Source organism: Alexandromys fortis, unplaced genomic scaffold (assembly GCF_014885135.2).
Source record: "Alexandromys fortis isolate MF-2015 unplaced genomic scaffold, M_Fortis_MF-2015_v1.1 scaffold_19, whole genome shotgun sequence".
In the NCBI taxonomy this organism is placed as follows: Eukaryota; Metazoa; Chordata; class Mammalia; order Rodentia; family Cricetidae; genus Alexandromys; species Alexandromys fortis.
In genome coordinates, this window is record NW_026067890.1 from 1,712,512 (window position 1) to 1,729,922 (window position 17,411).

Genomic DNA, 17,411 nt, shown 5'->3' on the forward strand with positions numbered 1-17,411 from the left:
GGACTTGATTGGGGGAGGGGGAGGGATAGGGGAGGCGGTGGTGGGGAAGAGACAGAAATCTTTAATAAATAAATAAATAAATTAAAAAAATAAAAAAAATAAAAAAATAAATAAAAATTTCTACGTGATGGTCACTGTTGAAAGAAGACAGATTTGTTCACTTTCTTTACAAAATCAATGATAGATTTTTAAAATTCAAGTTATATTTTTCAAAGACATTTGGTCACCTATTAAAACTTATTTTAGGATCTGTGTTGCTGCCCTTGAGAATAATCTATTTCACAAGGGCCTAGAAAAGTATCATCTCTGTTGTCAGTAATAGAGGTATTGCTAGTAACTGATGTGTAAGGAAAGAACATTAAACCAAAAGACCTACCTTATAAACAAGGGAAGTAGCAAGCAAATGGAAAGAATTGCTTATGACATTTTGAGCTTTGTTAAACCCACTGAGTCATAAGATTAGGTAGACTCAGTTATGACGTTGGCATGGATATCTAGAAGAAAGCATGAGCAGGGCTAGAGGACACAGCTACCTTCATGATCAAGCGTTCCAGAAGCACATTGTCATTAATGATGATTGTGTAGCACCCCCTCCTTTAGCATAAACACATATCAACAAGGGTAGGCATTCCTTTACAACGAGCTGGTGACAGATAAAACATGGAAGTCTTAACTTACAGATAGATTGACTCAGTGTGCGGCTACAGGCTTCTAAGGATGGCTGCACCATGGTCCCATGGTCCTAAGGATGGCTGGTCCAAAATTTCAGGGTGAGGGATATCTTTCCAATGAGTATATCTTTCTTTCTTTCTTTCTTTCTTTCTTTCTTTCTTTCTTTCTTTCTTTCTTTCTTTCTTTCTTTCTTTCTTTCGTCCTTCCTTCCTTCCTTCCTTCCTTCCTTCCTTCCTTCCTTTCTTTCTTTCTTTCTTTCTTTCTTTCTTTCTTTCTTTCTTTCTTTCTTTCTGTAGAAGTGCCAGATAAGAATATATAGAGTTTTTTAGCTCTTTATTAGGGACCTGGAAAAAGAAATACTTGAAGATAAAGAAGGAAGGTTTAGAAATGAGACATATGGGCTGTCTCCTAAGGGACTGGCTACAAAGTGTGAAGACCTGTCTTTCCCCCACATTTGAACAGCTGAGATGGGAAGAGACACTAAGTAACCACAAAGGCAATTATTATGTCATCAAGCCTCTGGTGTTAGCCACTCTGGTGGTGTTGGCACACTGACACATGACCAGAAGAGTAGGCAGGGACTATATGGGTCGCCATTCACCGCAGCTGATCTTGCTACTGCTGCTGCTGTGAAATCTCCAGTCTGAACTCTTTCCCTTGAAGATACCAATCAGGCACTTCATCAACTTGGAAGCAACAGGTTACCTGACTCTCACGCAGTGCTAAGCTATCGCTATTTAGAGAATGAAATGTCCATTTTCCTAGTCAGGTATTAGGGACACTTCTTTTTATTAGTTTGGCAGTCTCTATTCAACAAAATGCTGCCAGCTCTTGCTCATTAGAATTGAAATGGTCCCCAGATGAAGTCAGTCATCCATCACTCCTCAGAATGACTAACTGCTTTTGGTGAAATCTGAATATTAATGAGACCAAAGTTTAAATTCCTGACCTTTTTAAAATTTTTATTTTAAGGAGACGTGCTTTATTTTTAGAAGGAGCTGTCTGGGGCATGTCATTCATCTCCTGCTTCCTGTTTTAATCCCCAACGAAATTTATAGAGAGAACGTACTTTCTTGCTTCTTCCTCCTTGCAGTCCCATGTTAGGGACCCCTTAATGTTTTCTCCTGTAGGTCCATATTTCTGATGTTGATCTCACAATGGTTCAGTGGCTACTATTTTTAAATTTTCCAAAGGCTATTGTGAGTTGAAATAACCATGTCTTCGATAGTTTGCATACTCAAAAAAGTATTTAGCTAATCAAACTAGTATGAATATACATGAATAAATTCACAAAATCAATTTTTATTTTGTAGGAACTTCAGAAAACATAATAAAGTCATCAGTATATTAACTATCTTAAATACCCCATCAATTACTATTTTACCTTTTGAATATACTTAGTCTTGTGGTCTTTTAGTCTTTATCACTAGTTGGCCTCACTAGGTATAAATCTACATCAATAAATGAAGCCCTCCCCCCAGCCACATCACTATTATTTGTGGCTTGCTCTACTGCTAACTGGAAAGATGTTCCTCTAATGTGTCTTGTTCCATGAAATCAACATGATATTAAAATGAAAACCTGGTTGTTTCACGTCACTGCTTCAAAACCTTTAGTGGCTATTCACAAAATAATCTCTGAGATCCAGTAGGTTTTGGTTCACATAGCATTTTATTAGGGGCATCAGTCTGGAAAGGGAGGTCAGGAGACATTTTTAGAAGCTGAAGTTAGAGAGTAGCACTTAGGCTTCTGGGTGGCTCTGGGGACTAAGGGCATCGCTGAAGATACCGCTACTCTCCAGTCCCAATTCTTCCTGACACTCTTCATCCTCTCCTTGTTCAATGTTGACTTCCTTTCAATTCTAAGAATATTTCTAGATGCCTTTGCTTTTCTTCCTTCCTGTAGACATGTTATTGTTTCAAATGCAATGCATGTTCTAGTTCTAGGGTTAAGCATCCCAGGGACCTGTTCTTCAAACATAAAATATGGTCTGCCTGATTAGACCATAACTCGGGGAGTCAGGAAAATGTTTCTCTTGATTATTGTCATACTTGCAAATCTTGAGCATGTTCATTATATGATCTATGGCACATTGTAGGGAAATTAGCTACTGTGGAAGTTTGAAAATATATATTAATTTTAAAATCTAAAGTAGAGTCACCGTATAAAAGGGCAACAATGCTTTACTAAAAGCATTAGTAACTAACTAACTAAAATATAGTGCCAAGAATGGGTCTTTTTTTTTTTTTTTTTTTTTTTTGCAATTGTGTGCCAGTGAGGTCCTGTAGATACCCAAATGTTAATAGGCTCTTGCTATTGTTTTTTAGCTACCTTCCAAACTTGATGGTAAAATCCTATTACTAGAAAATGAAAAAAATCAAGCTGGTGTGACCTGGAAACTTCATCCTTACTGGCTAGCTTTCAGAATGCTGGGAGGAACTGTGTAAGCTACCAGAGGAGAAAAGTTTTATCAGTCATAACCAGCTATGAGCCCATCGAGTTACAGCAATTACTGACCTACAGAGACATGCCTAGTGGTGCAATAGTGGCATGAATTTCATGGGAGCAACCAAAAAATTCCTACTTGGACTTAAGCCCTTCTCCACAAAATGAGATTTATATGTTGCACTGTTATTGAGCTCAGAACCGATAGCTAGACAAACCATAGGAACTAGGGAAGGACCTACTATTGTTATGCTATTAAATGCACATAATATTAAATCATCTCCTAATCATTATAAGGACATTTTTCACTATAAGGACCCACTTATAGGTCAAGTATCTTACAACCCTTATCTTGCAAGTTTCTATTTGCAGTAGATGGTTATTAACACAGTGATGCACAACTGACCAAGGTACAGAGCACAAGAGACTTCAGAATACTCAGTCCTAAAGGGAGTATATACACCAACCCTCCTTCCACTGCTCAGGGAACATTGAGGAAGACGGTATGAACAGAGTAGAAAAGCCAGGGGTGTTGGGCGACTTCAGGGAAACTGTCTTCTAAACAGCAGGACAGCGGCACGTATGAGCTCACAGTAGCTGTGCCAGAGTGTCCTACACCTGGACAAGTCCAAGCCAGACCAATCCCAGGATGGGGAGATAGGAAATGGTCACAGACCCTTACCCCTAGCTTTGGCATTATTGTTAGCTGCTGAGAAAGGGAGAAAGAGTTAGAGGGTAGCCCCTGGTAAAAATCAACCACTCTCCAGTGGGCATCCACACATTCAAGGGTATGTGGGCAGCACAAATTGCTCTTGGTGTTTTTTGTTGTGGTGGTGGTAGTGGTGGCGTTTTGTTTTGTTTTTAAAGATACAGCGTTTCATGAGTAGGGAAGGGGGAATGAATCTGGGAAGTGTGTGGAGGTGAATATGACCAGAACACGTTATATGAAACACAACTAATTAAACAAAGGGACAGTGAACAAATCTCAGCTCCTGACTGATTGAAAACTGATTTATACAATGTGAAACTTCTATCTTCAAACATAATACACTTCTTAGAGGTTTCTTTTCTCATTTTCTTTTCTTTCTTTCTTTGAGACAGGCTTTCTCTGGAATTTTTTCTTTTTGACAGTTGAATGTTACCTCAATGTTATAGAAACAGGATTTTTTGTTTTGTTTTGTTTTTCCATTGAGTTACCTTCACTCTGACAATGGCAAGTGTTTCCTTGTGTATATTTCCTTCCTTTTCTTTCTTTTCTTTTACCGTATCTTTTGCATGGCCTATTTTATTTTGCATGGTAAATAAAAATAGAACTTTACCGTCCTTGAACTTGGCTATATTTACCCTTGACACATATACATGCTTTCAATTCAGGAAGGAGTGGTCATTTACAGAGCTGCACACACTGCTATCTTTGCTTTCAGCCCTAGGACAAGGATGAGATTATTGTAGACAGGAATCAACCTCTTATCACAAGTCATGTAAATTTCACCCACAGCAATCTACTCCTTATGATATCCAGGGTCTAAACTGGTTCTCTCTCTCTCTCTCTCTCTCTCTCTCTCTCTCTCTCTCTCTCTCTCTCTCACACACACACACACACACACACACACACACACACACACACACACACACACAAAAGCTGCAAATATAAATCATTATGATAAAATACTGTCATGTAAATAGATCCACAAGCAGCATATAGTGATAGTGCCTACATGCTGGGCAGCAGTGCACAGCTTTAGTCTGAGGCATCAACAAATAACTCAGATTGCACAACAGGCCTGATTTTCAGTCAGTCCACAGCTCCAGAAATTAAGCCATCATCTAGGTTTTCAGTTGGTGAAAGATGGGAGATTGGGGGACTGTTTGTTGAGGCACTATCTACCCTAGGAGCTGAGCCTTGTGGACAGGACAGGAGTGTTCCATTCTGTTAGGTCTTCTTGTTGTGAGGATCAAGTACAGAAGCATAATTCAGCTTTCAAATTGGGCCTGTTTCACAGTGATGTTAGCTTTACCAGCATCTCTTTCTGAATTTCAGGGCTTTTGCCTGTCAAAATCTCAATTACGTGTGTGTGTGTGTGTGTGTGTGTGTGTGTGTGTGTGTGTGTGTGTGTATTTTAGCACAGGGTATCCTGCTACTTTTGACCTTAACACCTTCTTCAACCATTTATTTGGCCAGCTCGCCTTCTAAATACACTGGTAGCCTCACATCTACAATTTAATGTTGTATTCTCCAGAAGTTTATATGTCTCTCTGACTCTTGTTTCTGAAAAGAACAAGGCCTCAGCATCACATTACTTTTAATGAAACGGACAAGTGGGATATGCCATTTGGAAGAAAAGCTAAAACGATGCCTTTTACAGGACATTTTCAACTCTTGCATGAGGTGTTCTCTGACCTGGATACCCCTACTGTACCATGATCAGCTCTTTGTTTTCTTCCACATTCCAGTGTCTAGAGTCAATCGGTTTATACTTTCACCATGCCTGCACAGGCCATCACTGGTCGCGGTTGCTGGTTATTTTCTGCTCTCAGGACAGATTGGCAAAGAGACCCCTACTGGTCTTCAGAAAGGTGCTCTGAAGATATTGGCTTGTACTCATCCACTAGAGCACTGGTATGGAGATGCTGCGTGGTGGGTACTGCAACCACAGGATACTCTGCATAATCTGGTGGAGTGACCCAGTGACTTATACAGCTGACATTGAAGTCAGTGGACGCATCTTTCTCCTTAGTACTGAACCGAATGCTTTAGGGGGTGTTCTGTGGGTTTCTTGTGAATCTAGTGCCTTTCTATGTCCTCTCTATGAGTTGCTGCCTTGCCAAAGTCTGACAGAAATCTCACATAACTACAGCCGATGGCCACCCCAATAACAGATACTCTCATTCTAACCTGGAATGAGAGGCAGATGGAAGATTATAAAAATCAGTCCAGCTGTATTTACATGGCTGAGCCACAAACCCCAAAGTTCTGACCTCAACACCCCCCATCTTGACAGTTGTTACAACACATTACAAAATTATCCTTCCTAATGATAGACCTCATTACCTGTATGGTAGGTACCACCCATTCTCTTGTCTTTCTGGTGCCAGTAGATACTCTGTGTCATTGCAGTTGTCTGGTAGTTCTATGAGGATCTACTGAGAATTTTTTATTTAGCAGGTTTAGTATTTAGAAATATAACAAGCTGTGGAAACTATTTATGAGTAGGTACTGGAGAACACGAAATATTTATAGTAAGAAAATATATATATGAATATGTCTGCATAATTATGCATGTATATGCTAACTTTTGAAGAGTAAATCATACCCAGTGAAGACAAAGCAGATGGCATTCCTGTCCAGGAATGTTCCAAAGTTGCTTTCCAGGGAGAACCTGTGACTCTGTAATGTTGTCATTAACGAAACATTGGTGTAATGTGCATAAAAATTACTGGTTTGTTCATCTCAGATGGGCTCAAGATCTCTGACTTATACCCAAAGTCCATTTGCTTAATCAATGTAAGAATCATATAGAATCATGCAAACTAATTTAAAAGGCAAATTGTCATATCTAGGACAATTAAGCCAATGTCAGGCTTAATGTCAAGAGTCAGCATCAATATTATTTATCAAATATTCCTGCTACTGCTCCATTCTGGCAAGGTGGAAGGTGTCTGCTTTTGTCTTTTTTTTTTTTTTTTGTTAAGAATAGGACTTTAAGATTAATTATGCCCAGTGAATTGAGAGTAGAATCACATGTTACTTTGAAATTAAAATAACATAATTTTTGTAGTAAAACCTCCCCTTCCCCAAATTTTTCTCTTTTCCCTTACTTAATGATGAACAAATTAAGAATAAGGCTGTCCCATGGACTTGGGTCCCTAATTGAACTGTAGAAATTAAGTCCTTTTCTCTGACTCTACCTTCCAGAAAATAAACACGAAAGACCACCAAGCAGTCAGTTACTGTTATTTTAAGTTACTTTCCAACTTGTTCAAAACCAGCCTGTCTGGTATCTACATTCAAGGAGAAGTAAAGCTGAAAATTACTAGTTTAGACCATCACCGTGGAGCTGAATATGGTTTCTTATGTATCTCAATGTGGCGTCAGACTCACCATATAGCCAAGGATAGCCTTGAACTGATTCCCCTACCCCACCTGACTCAACCTCTTTCTCCAAGGTTTCTTTCTCTGTGTAGACCTGGATGTCTTAGAGCTCACTCTGTAGACCAGGCTGGCCTAGAACTCAAAGATCTACCTGTCTCTGATTCTTCAGTGCCGAGATTAAAAGCATGTGCCACCATGCCCAGATCTTGAACCAATTGTTTTGACCTTGCTTCCTAAGTACTAGGATTGTAGATATATGCCACATTCACCCCCAACTCATGAGATTGCTGCACACCTTGCCTCCATTTGCACAATCATTGCTTGGCTCAAGTCCCACTAAGATTCCTTTAGCAGTAGCATACTTCAGCGCTAAGTGTGTCCCTGATAGCAGGCTTCTCAGATAGCTTCCCAGGAGGGCTCTAAGATAACATAGAAAGGCCTAAAATTAATGTGGCCAAAGTACGCTGATGCCTTAAGGCGACCTCACAACAATTTCCAAATTTAATTCCGTGCTTATCACACTCAGTACAATGTTGAAAACAAATATGTGTGTGAAACTCAGTTTTTTATACAAGAACCCAAATTTGTGAAAGAAAGAAAGAAAGAAATCAACCTAGTGTTGGGTCATCTGTTGTGTGACTTGGTCTGTTTGTGGGGCCCCTGGCTGTGGCAACAGGATTTATCCCTGTTTCATGAGCTGTTTTTTTGGAACCCATTCACTATGCTCAGCCTTTATGGTGAGGGGTGGGGGAGACTTGGTCCTGCCTCAACTTGATATGCCAGGCTTTGTTGACTCCCCATGGGAGGCCTTATCCTCTCTGAGGAATGGATGGGAGATGGGAAAAGAGGTGGGGGGTAGGGAAAGGCGGGAGAATTGTGGTTGGTATGTAAAATGAATAAAAAGTTTTAAAAATTACAAAACTTAGTGGGTCTATTTGTATTTACCATGCGACTTTGGCCCATATATGTAATGACTTGGAAGGCTCTTAGGCAGTGGTTCTCAACCTTCCTAATGCTGCAGCCCTTGGTGATCCCCCCAACCATAAAATCATTTCGCTGCTACTTGGTAGCTGTGATTTTGCTCCTGCTTTGAATCATCATGTAAATATCTGATGTGCACCTGAGAGTCATGACTCACAGGTTGAGTATCGCTGTTCTTGGCTTTAAGTGAGTTAGGGAGTGTGAGGAAGACTCTTCAGTAGATGCAGGCTGCTGTATGGGCTGCTATGCCACTTGTACCATGTGACCCAGCAGACTCACTGATATTGAGGTAACCAGTGCTAGACAGAGATGCTGTTTAGAGTCTCCGGCAGGCACTCATAGGCGAATCACAGCAGAGGCTCTTGGGATTCTCGAGCAAGGTGCTGCTGTCATCTGCATTCGGATATTTTCTCTTTGAGAGGCTGCTCTTGTCTTGTTATTGGGCTCTTTTAGGAAACATTTGGCAACAGACTACCGTGCAGCCTGAGCTGTCTATCACAAGCTGGACGTTGTTTAACTCACCATGTCATAAAGTTGGATGTTAACAATAACACTCCATCATCAAATGGAAGTGGTACACATGTGGTCAGGCCTGAAAAGGCAAAGGCACAAATAAGCTATATGAAGTTTTCCAATTGTCTTTTATTCCTGCTCCTGATAAAAATGCCTTCTGTGTCCACGCATGCACTTTTGGCCTCGAGAGGTGTGCGCTATGCTCCATTTACTGGGAAGAAGACCAGAGCTCCGCTCCCAGATGCAGGCACCACAGCTATAGTATGATAGCCCCTCTCTAGGAAAACCCTGAGGTGCACTAGTGAAGGAAATCTGCACAGAGATCAGGACTTCAGGCAATACGCATGCTCATACATTTTGCTTAGAAGGAGAAAGGGCCAGATGTGTGACCCATTCCTAATTCCTGGGCTGTAGCTGGGAACTTAGGAGTATGCTTAGAAACTTTGTAAGAAAGACATTTGGGGAAGAAGCATATGGCTAATTTCTCCAAACAGACAAAGATATGGAGTAGTAGTAGATATAAAACTACTTGTGCCCCTGTAAACGCTCATGGAAGGATGATCCCAGGAGATGAGGAGCTCATCTAATAAGTAGTAAGTAGTATGACCCATTCCATGAGTGATATCCAATCACTCGTCCTTGAGATCCTTGTATTTGCCCACTGGTCTATAAACAAAGTGATCACGGTGGCAGGGCTGGGATTTTAAGTTTTCCACGGGCACACATCGTGGCTTAACCTAGGATCCATGCCCAGCTTTGAATTCCGCGTCCACACTAGCTCAGCAATAGGGTTGTGTGGTAGGGTGAGGTGCAGGTTGTGCTCCTCGGCAGCTTAGCTCCTATTGGGGAGGTGATTAAACAGCACCAACACTTCCTCAAGTAAAACTGACACAATTTATAAGAAAGTTAAGTAAACAAAGTCCATAAGCATGTTCATTGTTGTTGCTGTTTTATTAAAAAAAAAAAAAACTATTATTCTTCGATAGTTCCAGAGGCCATGCTCCCACCGTCAGCATCTCATCAGAGTGTGGGGGGCCATTAACTCTGTTTATTTGAGCAGTGACCTTCATCACCCATCCTGTGCACTGGATCTCAGTTGTTCTTCCCCCCGCCCCCCAAGATCATCTTTCAAGGTAACACCTTTGAATTGTTCTCCATGTATTAAGCTTGAATCTGATGCTGTGGTGCAGTTTGGGGAGAACATTTCTTGGTAGCACAGCAAGGGCATCTCTTCATGTTTGCCTGCCAGCGTTGTTTCTCCTTAACTTAATCAGAGCCAGAAAATCTAAGCAGGCAACCTGAGGCCTGATGTAGAATAGAGGCTTGAGAAAAGCTAGGCTGTAAAGGAGGTACAGTATGTCATGAACATGGGCACTGTGTTGCTTCTGTTTGTGCTTCGTAGATCTAGTTGACTTCTCTGTCCTGGGTTTGCCGAATATAACTCTGCCTGTAAGTACATTGCTTTACAGCTGCCAGTGCCAACTGTTTTCAAGGTTAATGGGTTCTCTCCTCCACTAAATTCATATTTTTCTACCATGGGCTGAATTTACATGCTTAACCGTAAGTCCAAGTTTGTGCTTTTATCTTTATAAATCTTGGTTGGTTTTCTGCTCCCTTCGGAGAAAGTAACCCAGTGTTGTCACCTGACCTGTAAAGGACTTTACAGCCCAGACCTGGGCTTCTCTTTGAATCGCCTTTCCCGATAGTCTTATCAAGAACCCTTCCCTTCTCTTGTTATAGGCTAATTGCAAAATACCTTTTTTATTTACAGTCTGTATCATGACTTTAAGCACCATCTAGCTGTTTTTTTTAAGATTGTCTTTTTATTTTACATGTATGTATGTTTAGCCTGCATGTATGTAACTGTGCCATGTGTTCATCCAGGGCTCTCAGAAGCCAGAAGGTGGTGAACCCTCTGCTGGCCACCACTACTTTGGTGTCTGGGAACCGAACCCAGGTCGTCTGCAACAACAGTAAGTGTTCTTAACCACTGAGCTACACCTCACCAGCCTCCGGTCTGGCTCTACTTGACTGTCACACAAAAAACTTTATATGTTTAATGTATTCAAGCTGATGAGTTCGTAGATAAGTATACTCATGAAACTGTAACCATAGTCAGTTCTATAAACATTCCTTTCTCCTCCAGTTTCTTTGATTTTTTTTCAAATCTTTAGGAAATATCTTTAAGCCGAGTTTCCATTCCACCCTTCCATAAAGTCATTCCTTGAAGTTGCAGGCGAAGCCCATCTGTTTAGGGGACTTTGCGGAGCACTGTGTTCCACGTATAACATGAATTTCATTGTGCGATAGCTTATCTGTTCATCTGTCACTTTCCTCCTAAATCAAGAGCTCCACCTAGAATAGCTCATGCGTCTTTGTATTCTCTGGGACTCGCAAAGAGTTCGCCATGTAGAAAATGCTCAAAATTGTCTACTGAATGGAGAAAACTTCCCACTTGGTAAACAAGTGTATCTATTGCTCTTCTCAAGTGATAGCTCAGTCGTGAGAGACAGATGCCATGGTTCCAGGACACACACACACACAAAAAAAATGTGTGCCTCTGATAACTGAAGCCTCGAAAGTGCTTCATTGAAATAAACAGACATCTCTCTGGCAGGATTTCGACACAAATAGTTGGGTGAGCAGTGCCGCTATTTCGGGCCTGCTGTCATCTCCCACTTGTCTCCAGAACAATTGCAGAACAAGCTTTCTGATGGCGCTAATGACTTAGGAATTCAAGCTCGGTGACATGCCACTGCTGTTTTCCTGCTCTCTGAGAAGGCCCGGGCAATATGTGACATCTCCCGAGTCGGAGCAAATCAGGACAGATGGCAGAGTTCTCATGCCCAAATGTGACCAATAGGCTTTGGAGCTGTAGGTTGACAGAACACTTTCCTTCCTTTGTCCGTGAATATTCACCATTCGCTGTCCTTCTTACTAGAATCATCAATAAACAGCAAGAACATGCACACGCGTGCCCATGCGTGCACACACGCACATACACATGCACACACATACGCACATTTATAACATTTACTTTGGACATATTCTGAAATACTTTTGCTTCTAGTTGTTACTCTTTTCCCGTCTAAAAGGGCTCAACTTAAAATTTCCCTGGTCCAGGAGGATTCCTGGGCTGCTCAACTAGTTTTATCAATGTCAATATTTTCCTCAGTTATTGCCAATTTTGATCATAGGCCACTGCCAAGATTCGTTTATCAGTCATCTGTGAGTTTTCCCCCACAGACAGTCTGTTTATAGGCTCATATCCCAGTGACAGAAAACATATGGGTTGACTCATTGTGCTGTAGCCAGGCCAGCGCCCACAGTTTGTCTTCATTCGGCTAATTAAACCTTCAAGCTAGATAGCTGTTTATATTCTTTCTCACACATGGCCAGAGTATCTGGGAACAAAGAACTATCGTAATCCTAACAGTTAGCACGCTTTATCTTATGTTTATGGCTCGTCGTTTCTTACAGTTCTGGATAACACGCATGTTTGGGGGGGTTGCTCCATCAGTTCTGTGAGCTCCCACACTACCGAGTCATCGGCATCGCCCCATGATAACATAGGCATGCGCAGAACAGCAACATGAACTTCTTGTTCCCATTAGCAGACCAACTAAGCTCTCGGAGCTCACATTCACACAGTGGAGAAGATGTACGTGGTTATTTTCTTTTGTAGTTTGATAAAGACTCCTATCATTAGATTTCCCTGTACAATTTGGGTGGTCAAAAATCTCTGTCACTGAAAAGAATTTTTAGTTTTTGAGAACAGGCCTCACTACGTAGCCCGAGGTGGCCTGGAACTCTCACTGTAGGAAAGCTGTTTTCAGACTCCTAGAGGTCTGACAACCTCTATCAGTGCAAAATTAAAGATGTGCACCACCACACCTAGCTGAAGAAGGTTTTAGTACCAAAAAGTACCCTAGTAGAGAAAGCAGAATCCGAATGCACACATGACCGGCCCAAATCGGGGAACTGAACTGCATTTGAGGTAGAGGTTTTTTCAGTTTTCTGAAATTGCATCCCTTTAAGAAGAGGAGAATTGGACACAGTCGTGTTTAACTTGTTACTGGTTTGCCACCGCACGCTTTGAGAAATGGTCAAGTTGTATATAAACACTTGCCACTAGAACAGACATCTTCCCCTTAAAACTACACCCAGTGGTGTGGAATGCGGAAAGTACCAAGTACATAATTTTCCTCTTCCTTATGCCGGGTTTCCACCCATTCACCCTCAAATCTAATCTTGACTTCTCTCCTCTTTGCTTGTAGTTCACAAGTTCAGATTCCTGGAGGGTTTATGTCCAGGGTCCCTTGACAACCAGCTTCTAGCTGCATTTACAGTAGAAGCCAGAGTCACAGAAGAGAGGGCAGAAAAAAAAAAAAGAAAGAAGCCATACTATTTTATTTCTTTTTCTGTCTCAGTTTCAAGAAATGCCTTGAGTGAGCCTCAGTGTGGCCACCTTTCTAGTACCCGAATAGATGGGCCCACCGTGGTCTGGTTCCTGCTGGATGGTCCTGACTGTTTTCTCACGATGCCACTTTCTCAGCTCTCCCCTCCGGCACAGTAACAGGAAAAGCTTCCTACATTGTCACATCTACAAGGCCTCACCATCTTGTATAGACTTAATCATCTATTACATGCTTAATGAATTCATCCCTAAGTTCCCTCCTTTGCTTCTTATTGCTCAGGATGATATCAAATAACCCAGCTTTAAAACGTCAGCTGCATGTTGGATTGGGAGCAGTGAGACCCAGATCCTGAATTTCTTGTGAACAACTTGTTTTCCTCTGCTCTGAGTACCTACAGCTGCTCTGAGCATGAGCCCTTTAGGAGTTCCTGATGGCAGGAGAGTGGTTTCTGGTGGGTTTGGCTGGGGCGTGGCTATCTCTATATAATCTGCCCCTGAACACAATAAAGGGGGCATTCTTGGGGAATTCAAGGATGACCCGTGTCGCTGTCTCTCTGTCTCTGTGTGTCTGTGTATTTTAACCTCCAGCCCCTTGGCCGAAGCTCGGTAGCTGGGTGCCAGCGCACAGAGCGCAGACACGGGGGCGTGGTGCGCGGCATGTTTAATGTCAGAAGGATGGGATGGACACACTTGCCTTGCATTAGCTCGCTAGGGCTAGGGAAGTGTTCATGAAGTTCTTAGTCATAACTGTGGTCTGAACCAAACGTTCCACTAAATTCATATATACAATCATAACCCACAAGGTATTAGGATCAGGAAGTGAGGCTCTTGGGAGATGACGAGGTCATGAGGGCAAATCATGAATGGAATTGTATAAAGTATTCTGTGGAAACCCTTGCCTCTTCTGCCATATGAGGGCAGAGTCAATAGGTACTATGTGTTGATTAGAAAGCTGGCCCTAGCACACATGGGATTTTGACCTTAGACTGCCCAGCCTCCAGAACTGTTAGAAATATATGTCTTTTCTATGTAAGCTACTAGTTTATGGGATTTTGTTACATAGACTCACATGGTCTATGGTAGTTTGCTAATGTTTATTTCCCATTTTCACCAAGTTATCCTAACAGTTTCCCCAGCTATTCCTTAATCAAAAGGGAGGCATATGCCCACTCGGTTATGTCTCTAAGTACTTGGAAGTATTAATTAAATTCTCTGAGAGCCTTTTCTATTCCCTGATAGGCTTCTGGGGTGGGTGTGAAGTTAAGAATTGAGACTGAATTGCTATGTACAATAGTGTGTTCTCAAGAATTTTATCTTCTCTTGGTTGCCATTTAAAAAAATAAATCAGTTTATTCCATTAAGTTATGCATGTACTTGATTGTTGGGAATGGAAAGATGTTATATCTAAAACGATTTCTTTAAATTCAACTTTAAGAAAGAAACTCTATGTGGACGTTCCTATGACTACCTTACTTGCAGACATCAAATGGCCATTATATAAAATTCAGTCCATTTTGCGGCAGCAATAGACTATAATGTTTTAATAGGTAAGACCATAAAGAAAGCCAAGGAACTGCATTCAGTGGGCAGGATGGCAATGCTCTGGAAGGAGCAGCGTGTGCAAGGCTCTGTGTTTGGCTGGCAGGGCCTCGACTATTTTCTAAGTGTTTGATGTTTTGCTTTTGTCAGTACTTACTAAACTCTGTGCATTTCTTTTTTATATTCTTATTATCTGTGTTATATGTCGCAACTGTAAAGGTTGAAGGAGAGAACTGGTTCACACCAGTAATCCCAGCACATAGGGGTTGAGGCAGGGGATTTCTTTGACAACCCAGTTGCTCTGGTCAAGCCTGGGTTATGGAGCAAAAAAAATCTGTTTCAAGCAAGCAAACAAACAAACCAGTTGGGTGGAGATGAAGAAATGGATCAGTGGTTAAGAACATATTTTACTCTTGCAGAGAACCCAGCCCTACCTCACGCTGCCCGCAACTGCTTGTCACCCACCTTCAGGAGAATCTGACCCCTTCTTCTAGCCTTCAAAAGTACACGCACATGTATGCATACATGCACACACACACGCACACACACGCACACACACACACACACACACACACACGGTATACACTCACCCAGACATACACAGATCCTAGGACCCACCGAAGACTGAAGTCCCTCCTCAGCTCTGGCCACGGTGGCTACGTGGAAAGCTGCAGCTCAATGTGCCTCCTGAGAAGTCAGAAGCTCAGGCAAAATGTGTTAAATCATTAAATGTCTGCTCAAATAATTTTAAAGATCGCATTGTACTTATCTGGCTTATCTTTGTGCACGTACTCAAGCAGGCCAAGACACATAGAGGCCAAACGACAGCTTAAGAGAGTTGGCTCTCCCCTTAGACCACATGGGTCTCAGAGATTGAGCTCAGGATACAAGAATTAGGAGCAGGCACCTTTACTCACTGAGCCATCTCGCTAGCTCTTCTGCTCATGTTTGCAAAATGCCTACATGAACCACATAAGAAACACGTGTGGGTCTAATTTAGATTTGCAGTATCTGGAGATTTGGTGGAGGAAGTAGCGAAGAAAACTCCCCATCAGTCACAAACCTCTTCTGAGGCAGAGTGTGGAACCTGTTAGCACACCAGATGGAGCAAAGTGGGTCACAAAAGAGTAAAACGAAAGCCACGGTCATCTCTATGTAATCCTGTCACTGGGGGCCCTGATTGACATTCTGTGGGAACTTCTGGTGACATCAAGGGGCCAAGCATAGGTCTTAAAAAGAGTGGGAAGAAGCTTAAGTTTTATTTGGTTCCCGTGGATTAGACAAGACACATTTGCACACTAAAGAAGGGGGAAGAGCTGGAATGGAGGCTCCTTCCTTACAAAACTTATCATGGTTATTTTTAGGGAGAGGAGAACATGTATGCCAAGCAGAAACCCATTACAATCTGTGTAAGCTGACCAAGTGAAAAGCATGAGGGGAGAAAGAGGAGGGTTGCCTGGGATGGTGGAGATATGACCACTGCAGGAGGAAAGTGGCCAAATAATGGACTCATTCAAAAAAAAAAAAACACTTGACATTGTTGGAGTCAATGGATATTTTAACTACTTAGGAAAGTCTTGAACTGTGTAGCAATGACTGTATACATCATATAATTGACACATAGCATTCAGGCAGAATACAATTAATCTGCCGAGGGTCCTCTTCACAGAGCAGGACTAAACCTATTGTCCCAAACCAGAAGTTTTTATTTAAAATGTAAGTAAAATAAAGTCCTGAGATTATTTTTCTCATTAAGAGACAACGGGAAATACTCACTTTTGACTTTGAGCCGTGCCTGGCATGGCCAAAGCCACCAAAGAGGTTTGATGTTTATGGTGACTCAAGAGCATAAACACTGGCAAAGCAGTTAGAAGAGGAAAGTAATATTAGCTATGACTCAGGAAGAGGGGAAAGGAGGAGAGAAAGAAGAAATCAAGATTACTAACTCAAAATGGTTACATTTAGGAATATATATACATACATACATACATACATGTCTGTATGCAATATCAATTCATGAAAGAAGAGGTCATGGATTTTGAAGGAGGGTGGGAAGGAGCATTTGGGAGTGTTTGAAGAGAGTAAGGCAAGGGAGAAGTGTTGTAATTATATTATCTCAAGAAAAAAAAAACCCATGAGCAACAAAGTAGTAAGGATGCTAAAGGAGAGGGAGAGAAACGGGGAAAGAAACAGGATCGGGACAGATGGCAACAGTAGTCAGAAGACATCCATCCCTCAATCTGAAAGCTCAGTAATTGCTTCAGAGACGTGTGGCTGGATGTAGGAGGGTGCTCTGGAGAATGTGTGGCCACCGTGGGCTTGAGCCTCTCATCTGCCAGCACTGACCTCGGTTGCTTCTGTTCCTTGGATTACGGTGCTCCACAAACAGTGGCATTCAATGGACTCAGAAGTCGTCACCAGGGGATCTGGGTGGCCTCAGCCCTAGTTGTCTATCTGCAGGTTTGGCAAATTGGAGGCCCTTTCCCAAAAGGGACACTGAACTGTGTGACAAAGGACCTGTGACACTGGTCACAAAATACTGTCTTCAGAGAACGCTGGACCCTAGCAGCCCTCAGGGACTAAAGAGTCACTTTAATTACAGCCCCCCCATACCCCCTTCTTACAGCCTTCCTCTCTGTGTCCTCTGCTGTTAATACAGTGCTCGACAAAACCCAGATGGTATTTTACTACATACTTTCCTCTCGGTGGGGCACAAGCACAGACCCTGTAACCATAAATACAAAAAAATCT